This window comes from Pseudophryne corroboree, chromosome 2 (assembly GCF_028390025.1).
Source record: "Pseudophryne corroboree isolate aPseCor3 chromosome 2, aPseCor3.hap2, whole genome shotgun sequence".
NCBI classification, from domain to species: domain Eukaryota; kingdom Metazoa; phylum Chordata; class Amphibia; order Anura; family Myobatrachidae; genus Pseudophryne; species Pseudophryne corroboree.
In genome coordinates this window covers 392,336,780-392,344,348 of record NC_086445.1, presented here as the reverse complement: position 1 = coordinate 392,344,348, position 7,569 = coordinate 392,336,780, and the positions used below count along the sequence as shown (strand labels likewise).

The following is a 7,569-nucleotide window of genomic DNA, read 5'->3' as shown; positions in this document are numbered from 1 at the left end:
GTACAACTCTGGCTTCCAGCAGCCACTTTCTGGCAGTCCTTTGTTTCCACTACTCCCTATAGTAGTGGAGCATTACCTGCGATCCCTAGCATCACTTCAGTTTTACATGCGATCCCTAGCATCACTCAAGCTTCACTTGTGATCCCTAATATCACTCAAGCTTCACCTATGATCCCCAGCTTCACTCTATACTTCACTGAAGTGCTTACGTGTCATCAGGCACTTCTATTTAAACTCCGGGTGACTGCTCTTTACAAGTTCTTATTTAGAGACTCACTTGTGACATTTATTGTTTGGTTGCACATTCTTGACTTTTATGATTTAATAAATACCCTCAAAGATACCTCCTGTTGTCGTGGTCACTCCTTTGGGCAATTGGTACTACATCTCAGCACATGTGTAGGAGTCCTCTCCTACCTCCTAAGTTTACGTACCCGTCAGCCCCTGCAACTGAGGCCTCCAGCTTCCAACACCAGCCCTCAGTTGTCACACTAACCCTTCAAAGAAGGCATCAATGTGCAACTCGTATGGTAATCTAGGGTCTGCATAGGCTAATACAGGGGTATGAGTTAGACAGTACTTTAACTTTTGGAAAGCCTCCTCACAAGCAGCCGTCCAACGGTCACCAAACTCTTCCTGAGACTTGAAATACTCTTTGCTATGCTGATGACATTTTGTATGATGACCTTTGTTATGAGGTGGATATCCTTTTGTCAATTCAGTCAATGGACGAGCAATCTTGGAGTAGTTAGACACAAATCGGCGATAGTAGCCACAAAACCCCAGAAAGGAACATAGATCTTTTATCTTGTGGGGACGAGGCCAATGTTGTACGGCTGCTACTTTATCTGGGTCCGTAGATACACCCTCTTGACTAACCACATGACCTAGATATTTAACTGTCTTTTGACAGAGTTTACATTTGTCAATGGATAATTTTAATTCTTTCTGTTGTAATCTGTCCAGTACTTTGATCAGTCGAGTATTATGTTCGGCAAGGGTTCTTCCAAATACAATAATATCGTCTAGATAAACTAGTACCTCTCGGTAACACATATCCTTGATGGTCTATTCCATAGTTCATTGAAAAGTGGCCGAGGCACATTTTATTCCCTGGGGCATCTTAAGAAATTCTAAGAAACGTATAGGACAAATAAAAGCAGTTTTGGCTCTATCTTCTGGTCTCATGGGAATTTGATAGTACCCACACCTCATATCCAACACTGAAAACCATTGGCTGCCTTGTAAACAGTCAAACGCCTCTTCTACTTTTGGCACAGTTTATTGATCGGTGATGGTACGGTTGTTTAAAGTCCTATAATCAATGCATAATCTAATATCACAGATTTTCTTTCGGGCAACTACAATAGGTGATGCGTAAGGGCTTTCAGAGTTGGCTATGACATGGTTCTCAAGTAACATTTTCAAATGTTGCCTAACATTGTCAAAATCTGCAGGGGCTAACCTACGTGACCTCTCCCTGAAAGGGGTAGCATCGGTCAAATTAATTCGATGCTCAACTCCCACTGCCATACCTAAATCCCACTCTTCAACAGAAAATACCGGTTTTCTAAGATAAAGTTCTCCTAGCAATTGTTCTTTGTCACTAGCATTAATATCACTACCATGGAAACATTCCATAAGTTTACATTGGAATGCTTCTATTTTCCTTAGAGGGGCTTGCTCTCTATTACATGTATAGATGTTGCTGCTTCCCATACTCAATATATCTTGGGAAGTGTATTGTTATGTATTGTGGTATTCAGATTATCTTGAGCCAAACACCAATCGGATAAAGTTTTAAAAAGATTGGCGTTTGTTCCCACAATGACAGACACATTTCCTTGATCTCCTGGAGTATCCGGACATACTAAAGCAATTAATGGTAAGGGTTCTTTATACCCAAAGGGGGACTGAAAAAACTCTATTTGTGTGGATATGTATCCTAAATAGGGATACTTTTGGTTACTTAATCCCCATATTGCTGAACCATCAAATGGCAAGATAGGTACATTATACAAATGTTGGTGATACCAACTCTCAAATACAATCGATACTTGAGAACCACTGTCTAACAAAACCATACATGCTTTCCCATTTATCAAGGCCTGTACCCTTGGGGCCTTTCCCATCATTCCTTCAGGAATGGGATCCGACCACTGGGCACTCTCCATTGCACACACTATGATAGATTGGGAGCCGATGCGGGGTTCATCGACATCCCTCTGACATTTTCCGTCTGTTCTATGTTTCTGTCTGCAGGGACCTGATTGTTCCTTCTAGTAGATCCACTTTGAAGACATTCAATAGATCGATGTCCAAGTTGTCCACAGTGGTAACAAGTGACATTGTCTCTATTATCTAGTCTTCGAGCATATCCTCTACCCCTTCCCAGGGGTATGTTAACAGATCTATTACTCTGTAAAGTGATGAGTTGATCCAATTTCTTATTTTGTTCTTCTAACAACTGATATAATTTATCACTGTTTGATGACACATCAGTAGAGGGTGATATAGCTTTTACTCGTTTCAAACTTTTTTCTCGGTTCTCTATCTGAACTTCTAGTTTTACTTCTTTGATTAACTTACTCAGGGTTGGAGGAGGGGTTCTGAGCATGCTGCACCTCAGTTTTTGAGCTACTGGATTGCTAGTTAGAGCTCATCTTAATACATGCTTCATACGTCTTTCATCAATCTCGTTCGGTTCAATCCCTCCTTTGTCTAAAAGTTTATACAAGATTTGTCTAGTCAGTAAATGTAATCTGTAAGTGTCTCATTGGGTTCTTGGAAAGTCCAATGGAGTCTGGATAATATATCATCTACTTCTTCTATTGTTCCAAAAGAATAATCTAAAGCAGTGAAATAATCTTTCAAGGTGGCATGAGAATTGTTTCTACGTGTGGCATGTATGATCCCCATGGCTGAACCTCGGAGACTCTCAACAATCCTTAGTTTTTTTATGTGCTCTGCGCCCCTCCACTCCTCTGAATGTTGGACTGCCGCTTCTCTCCAAACCTCATATCTTTCTTCCCCAGTGGGTACTGGAGGTATCCTAGAAAAAAACTCTTAATCTCCTGTAACCACCCTCGTAGTGCCATCTCTTGAAGTGATTTACTACTTTATCCATGACAGCTTCTACTTGTGGTTCTATGGGGTCATTACTAGGTACATTTGCTCGAGACGAGTCACCCATACTCTGACGACTCTGTTGATTTCCCTCTACTCTATACTCAGGAGCTTCTGGGGCTTCCTCCTCCCCCGCACTTATTTGACTAGGCCATATAATAATCCATCTTTGTCCCGGTACACTTTCCACTAATATATTTGCAGGGATCAAAGAGGCATCCAAAAAATTTTGGTCATTAATTAAAACTGCACAGGTTTCTCCTAAAACTCCTTTCCACTTATCTATTATAACTGGCAATTTTATCCCACACAATTTATTTACCACTTTGATCACTTCTGCATCAGCTACACTAGTAAAATTTCCCACTAAACCTATACTACTTCTCACATTTACACCATGGTCAGTACACCAAGTATATATATCTTTTTCACTTATAACTTCAATGGTAAACAGGAGTGAATAACTATCCGTCTCAGCAGTGCCTCCAGATGTAACCCTCACTACTGTGATATGGGATAATATTACCAATATTCTTTGTCGTGCCTCCACCCTAACTTTTGTTCTATGCTTGAGTAGCTATAGAAAAGGGATTATTTTAGGATAACCCTTAACATAAATGTTATATTCTCTCTACAGATGGTCATTAATAATACCAGTCCACCCATGGAACATTTACTTTTCACACAATAATGGGTAAGTATCAGACACAGAATACAATACAATAAGCTGATTTACTTTAGAATTTTTCTTTAGGTAAGATATATATATATATATATATATATATATAGCATAACATACATACAATGGTACGCCTTAAATTATTATTCTTAAAACATTGTGTGACAAGTTAAACAATACATATTTAACAGTAGTCCAAATATTCCTATAGTCTTATGAATGAGTAGTCCTTCAGTTCATCAGACAGTCTTTAAGTATATATATGCATATATATGACCTTTGAATCCTTTAACTGCATTTACCCCAGTAGAACCCTTGATATACATATGTCAGCCATTAGTCAGTGATCCGGTTGGTGGAAATACTCCCTTTGTTGAGCTCACACCTTTTTAAGGTGAGGGAGTCTACATATCCACAACACTTACTGGACACTCTTTTTTACTGATGGAATTATTAAAAAATGGTTTTGTATAATATCTTTGAAAGATTTCATGTAAACGACTTTTTATGAATATTTTGTTATTAAATATTTTATTCTAATCGGCCTTGGGCTATTTGTTTGGATCAACATCCTCAACCAACCAGTCAAGTTTACCAAAAAAGCCAAGCCTATTTGACCCACCATCACAAAACCCTTCTCTACACACTTTTATGAGGGTTCTTAAAAGGGATACCATTCCATACATCGCCAACCAAAGAATTAACCATCACAACATCACATTGGGAGAGAGAAAAGCCATTGACTCATTGCGCAATGACACCCAGTTAATCATCAGAGCTGCGGACAAAGGCGGAGGATTTGTACTCCTTGATTACGACTACTACATACGGGAGGCCAACAGCCAGCTCTCGGATACCATGTGTTATCAAAAACTCACTTACAATCCAACAGGAGTGTACAAAACAGAGATTGACTCTATTATACAAATGGGACTCAACAATGGCTATATCAATCAAAGCACAGCTGAATTTTTGACCACCACACATCCCAAAATTCGATTTTTGTATACACTTCCAAAAATACACAAATCACTAACTCAGCCTCCTGGACGACCTATTATCTCCGTCAGAGGGTCCCTGTGTCAGCTCCTTTCCCAATTGGTCGACTTTTATCTACAACCACTGGTTAGGAGAACATCAAGCTATATAGAGGACACCTCTGACATTTTGAGGAAATTAGGAGTGCAGAGTGTGACAGAGGATACCTTGCTTGTCACTTTGGACGTTTCCAGTCTCTACACCAACATCCCCCATATACAGGGTATTGAATCAAGCAGAGATCTTCTCAACAACAGCGATGCATATTTTGGATGGCCAGTCTCCTTTCTTATGTTACTCATTGATGTCATCCTCAACAAAAATTATTTTCTTTTTGAAAATTGTTTCTACTTGCAGAAACAAGGGACCGCCATGGGTTCTAACATGGCGCACTATTATGCCAACATTTTTATGGCAGCATATGAGCAGGTGCACATCATTGGTAATTCACTTTTTTCACTTTTTAGCATTTTATGTATGATACAGCAATGATTTATTTTTTATTTGGCAAGGCAGTGAAGAACATCTTTTGGAATTCATCAATGAACTCAACGCCCTCCCTGGAACCATCAGATTCAGTTTGACTTTCAGTAAAACACAAATAAATTTTTGGGATGTGACCATCAAAAAGGAGAATAATACATTGCTAACTTCAACTACAGTAAGGACTCTGACCGTAACACTTTTATTGCACTCCAGTTTTCATCCAGCGCCTTTGAAAAAGGGCTTGCCTTTCTCTCAACTGCTGAGGGTGATACGCATCACCTCTAATCCAACGGAATTACCAGGAGCTTTGGAATCTATGTGCCAGAGATTCTTGGACAGAGGATACTCCAAGAATGAAATCAATAATGCTTTATCACGGATTGAGAAACTTAACAGAACTGAACTTCTACATGTGAAAACTGATCCTACCAATAAAGATTGGGATAGGCTCAATTTTTCCAGTATGTTCACTATGGCATCAGCCTTTATACGTAACCACATCAGGGAACATTGGCATTTGATCTCCAGTGATCAGACATTGAAAAAAGACTTATCTCTAATACCAAGATTTGCTTATAGACGAGGACCGAATCTCAAGGACCTTTTGGTCAAGACAGACTTTTCACAGCGGAAACCTAGACAGATGTCCAATTGGCTTACCACCAAACCGGGAGTATTTAAGTGTACAGGATGTTCAAATTGCTCTTTTCTGATAATAGGCAATCGCTTCAAAAATCCCACTGATGGGAGGGGATATTCCATCAAATATAGGCTGGACTGTAACAGTAGATTTGTTGTTTAAATTTTGAATTGCCCATGCAACCGTCTGTATGTTGGCAAGACTAGTAGCATGATGAAAGAACGGCTCAGCCAACACCGCTCATCTATCAAGAAGTGCCTAATTGCTACAGACACCTCAAAAGACTTTACTAACTTACCGGTCGCAAGACACTTCAAGGATGCACATCATACTGTTAACCAGCTCAAATGTTGTATCATTGATCCCATACCGCCCCTACAACGTGGGGGTGATCGGGACAGAATTTTGCTACAACGTGAACTGCAATGGATACACAGACTTAATTGCCTTACTCCGATTGGCCTCAATGAAGATTTTAGTTTAGGTTGTTTCCTGTGATATATTATAGTGACTTTTTGTTGGACTCTGCATTCCGCTGTTTGGTTTAATTTTCTTAGACACCGCCGACACATTGATGTTCTTTGCATGCTATGTGCTGTCAGACACCGCTGTGTGTCTTTATATCTAGAGACTCGATCTTGACAGGTCCCCACTTCACTAGCAGTGACACCTTTCCTTTCACCCTCGCTTTCAACATCCACCATGCAGACCCTCTCTTGCTCACTATGTGCAGCTTATTGTCCATCTTTGGTGTTGTATTTAGCAGTATCAGATTCCAGCTGCCTATATGGGATTCCCCAGTAGACAACATATGTTGGTCTAGTGATATTTACAGCCATTCCACACTGGCAAACGTCCAATTCCGGTTGATCTTGGAAACTAAGCAGTGTTGGGCCCAGTCAGTACCAGTATCGGTGACGATCTGGGAATACTGGGTGCTGCACATCACTCACTTAATACCACAAGGCAGCGGACATAGTGCATTCTGTGGGTTTTCTCCCCAATAGGGCAGTTTGGATTCTTTTTGCACATATATTCTTATTTATATTGATTGCTGTAACAAGTGGGCATTGCTTTGCAGTAGGTTGTTTTGAGGGTTGTCCTTGTGTCACCTGCTATTATTTCTATTAGACCTGTAATTTCTTCCTGCTTTTTGCACCTTGCACTTTCTAGCCAGCACTTTCAGGGAACCCTGTTCTGCTGAGCTTCAGCACTATTCCTTTTACTTTTTTAAACACATCACTTCATTTCATTCACTTCTGTTTTGATATACAGCATCCTTGCAATTCCCCTCACTATCAGCATGCCATTTACTAGTCAGTCTGCTGAGACCACCCGCCGCACATTTTGCCGTGCTCCAGAGCCATTGCTATGCATGACACCGGGTTTGTTTAGCTTAGTTACCAGTGTCATGGAGTGGGAGGAGACAGCAGGGGATGCATTAGCATGCCCGGATTTGTCTCAGCACACGTCCTGATGCTGCTGGGTTGATTGTGGTGCTATTTGAGGCTTATATTTTATGTTCTGACAACAGTGCGGTTAGCCCCTGAGAAAGACCAGTCGGTTGAAACAGCTGTCGGGCTGTGTTTGCTGTACATCA

General features: G+C 40.4%; 1 pseudogene; it reads left to right on the top strand.

The window, feature by feature from the left end:
- Positions 1-6,796: 6,796 nt before the first annotated feature.
- On the top strand, positions 6,797-6,916 carry LOC135052507 (5S ribosomal RNA; annotated as a pseudogene).
- Positions 6,917-7,569: the final 653 nt, after the last annotated feature.